Source organism: Panthera leo, chromosome A3 (genome assembly GCF_018350215.1).
Source record: "Panthera leo isolate Ple1 chromosome A3, P.leo_Ple1_pat1.1, whole genome shotgun sequence".
NCBI lineage: Eukaryota > Metazoa > Chordata > Mammalia > Carnivora > Felidae > Panthera > Panthera leo.
The window spans coordinates 85,631,557-85,635,011 of record NC_056681.1 but is presented as its reverse complement, the minus strand read 5'-3'; the positions used below and the strand labels follow the sequence as shown (position 1 = coordinate 85,635,011).

The following is a 3,455-nucleotide window of genomic DNA, read 5'->3' as shown; positions in this document are numbered from 1 at the left end:
GCTCAGTGACTAAGAGATGGCTTCTTGCTAGCCAGGGCATGATTTACACTCAAATTCTTTATACCTCAGGGGAGCTGCCCCAAGAAAAAGCTTTCAGGGCTCTAGGCTATATCCATGACCTTGGCCTGAAACCTTGCAGATGCGTAGCCTTGGTTATTTCCTACCAAGGGAAATAACTCAAAATCTGTCCAAATAATCATGGGTCAAAGTACACGCAAGACAACAGAACAAAACACTTACGTAGTTTCTTCTATCTAGGAAAATATTATACACACATAATATAATACCTTCCTATAACCTTTTGTTCCCTTTTTTTTTTTCAAATAAAATTTTAATGATTTCCATCAGTACAATTGAAAATCTAGTGTCATAAAAGGGCATTTCCTGCTAAATTTCAAAATACAGCTTGTGGGCCGTTTCTGAGCAGAAGCATCAAATCCTACTGAGTGTTCAATTTATTAACTAAAGTGACAGTATCATGGTCTAAGAGATGGGAAAGAGCAATGATCAGCTCACAGAATTTGGCTAAGAAAGAAAACAAACAAAAACAATGTAAATAATAGAATAGCCACAGTTATAAGTAAAAAAATGTGATCTCAAATACCCATCTCTTAAATTACTAGAAAAAAAACTTACAGATAAAGTTACAGCAAATACAGTCTTCACAGATTTGGGTAAATTTATTTGCATTTTATAGTGATGTCTAAGCCCTATATCCAATGAAACCATTTTTTATTTGTTTTTTTATTTAAGAAATTTTTAATGTGTATTTATTTTTGAGAAAAAGAAAGAAAGACAGAGCATGAGCTGGGGAGGGACAGAGAGAGAAAAAGACACAGAATCTGAAGCAGGCTCCAGGCTCCGAGCTGTCAGCACAGAGCCTGACAGGGGTTCAAACCCAAGCCGTGAAATCATGGCCTGAGCAGAAGTCGGATGCTTAGCCAACTAGGCCACCCAGGCACCCCACCAATGAAACCATTTTTAAAAGCTCTATGAGGAATGGAAATTTAGATGTCTATTACCCTTTACTTTAAAAAAGAAAAAAAAAACACTTAAATTTCTGAATGAGCAAGATTCACTTTTGTAGGTAGAGGCCCTGCTTCTTCATAGTCCGGCTCTCCATCTAACAACCACAAGAGAAGAAGCTGGATATCTGTTTAGCTTTGGTGCGTTCACAAATTCCAAGTCACCATAGATACTCAGGTCCTCAGAGGGAACATACTGCTCCACAGCTGTAGCAACAGTTGCACAACAAGTCCAGAGCAATACCATCACCGAGAGGACAGGAGTTGTGGTTAAAATCCACCCAGAGTTAAGAGGGAAACATCTTAAAAAGCCATCACTTTCTCCATCTTCAAGACACTTCCTATGTGTTTGTGAACTTCTCGTTTGCAGATAGGACATTTTGTGTAGGCACAATTCTTTCAAATTTGTTGGCTCCTGCTCCAACTGTGGTGCATACTGGATTTCTGGCTTAGACTGGAATATAACTATTTTTCCATCATCAGCTTGAAGATAAAACGTCCATGGAGAGGTTATGAAGCTCTGTTCAGAGTCCATCATGTCACTCCAGAATGACCTTACCAGAGTTAGAGGGAAGAATAGATGCATTTTTGGCATCAGGAGCATGAGCTGTTCTTGTCTCAGTTCAGCGAATGGCAGCTGGTCCTGGCAACCAAGATGTCAAGCATATTGCTTACCAGATTGAGAATGTGCTTCTCTACATGCAGATTCAACATTCCATTTTGGTCCAATTTAAACCAATTCCATCATCCACAAATTGACAAATTGAAAACAGCCTGCGACCTTTCTGACATGCGTACAACTCCTCTTCCTTGGGGTAAATACGTAAGAGGAAGGTCAACTGACAGGCCCAGTGATAAAATGCAGTATCACCCAAGGCCGAGTCAAACACTTCAGCCCAAGTGGTCCTCGAGCCTCCCGCCAGGGCCATGGTCAGCAGCAGCAGTGGCGGGAACCCCAATTGGGCCCTGACCCAGAGGCTCCCCTTTGGCGCTGCCATTTTGTTTCCCTCTGACCACCCTTCATTCTTTACAAAGCAAGTTAATATGTGTTTTACAATCAAGTTTCACAACTACAAATACATGTTGATTTGTTACAACAGCTTTTTATAATTGATTTGTGTGTGTCTCTCTGTGTGTATGTGTGTATATATGTATATATGTATTCTTAAACATGCATTTTATATATATTCATATAACTTTTAAATCAGGAATTTTTTTGAAAAACAGATTAATATTTTTAAGATAAGCTTCTTGATTATTGAAAATAATCTTTCAGTTTTGACAAATAGTAACCCAAAATATCTGTACGGACTCAATGGCACAATGCACAAGCACCCAAGCTTAATCCCCTGTGAGTGACCTTCTGAAAAATACCAATAGCAATACATTGAAATGATCTAGGTTCTATATGGGAGAAGGAGTCCTGAGATAAATATAGATAAGGATCTCTGGGTTTTTCAAAGACATATCTTTTTTAAAACATGTATTTTTATTACAGATATACTATAGATCTGTCATGTACCAGATTTGGGAGAATCTTGTTTATAATTTCAACAATGCTTTGCAGGCCATTTGTGACTCTCCAAGGGGATGACTGATACACATCTTCAAGCATCCACTGAGAACGTTCCTATTTACTCATTTAAATGTTCATTCTTTCATTCACTTTATCTTTTCTTCCCAGCAGCTAAAAGATGAATGCAAAACTCACACTCACACAGAGCTGCCAAAGTAAAGGGAAAAGACACTGGATACTAGAAAGAATTGAGGAGACCTATAATCTGGATCATTTCCTTTGTTCCTCTTACAGCACAGGGATGAAGCCAGTAAGCAAAGGAAAGGGGTTTAAATCCCCAAATGCTTATGGTTTAACTGGGTCTCAATGCCAACTCATCTTCTACTCTTCAAAATCATTTCATTATGGAATTTAACATGGCCTTGTCTGGCTTTGTACATTCATTCACTCAATAAATATCTATCAAGTCTCTACTGTGTTCTAGGCACTATTTTCAGTGCTGAGATACAGCATTAAACAAAGTCACTGCTTTTGTGGAGTCACATTCCCTAGGGGAAGATGGATAATCAACAATAAACAAGAGAATTCACAAAATATCAAGTGGTAAGAACAAAGATAATGAAGGCTAACGAGGCAAAAGAGAGTGATGGATAGGTATGATGGGAAGGCTTACAGGGTGGTCAGGGAAGACCTCTCTGGGTAAGTGACTGGTGAGCAGAGTCCAGGGGACTGCTGTGAAGTAGCAGGATTTCTGAAGATGGAGGAAGTGTTCTTCAATACAGGAAACAATAGGCATGAAGACACTAAAGTCTTTACCAAACAACTGCTGGTTTCCAGATACTTGGCCAGATGCCACACATACAATAATGAGCAAAATGGGTGTGAACTTCCACTGTCATGGCACTTATCAACCG

At 39.1% G+C, this 3,455-nt stretch overlaps 1 pseudogene; it reads right to left on the bottom strand.

Moving 5' to 3' along the window:
* Positions 1-1,021: 1,021 nt before the first annotated feature.
* LOC122215052 lies at positions 1,022-2,023 on the bottom strand (annotated as a pseudogene).
* Positions 2,024-3,455: the final 1,432 nt, after the last annotated feature.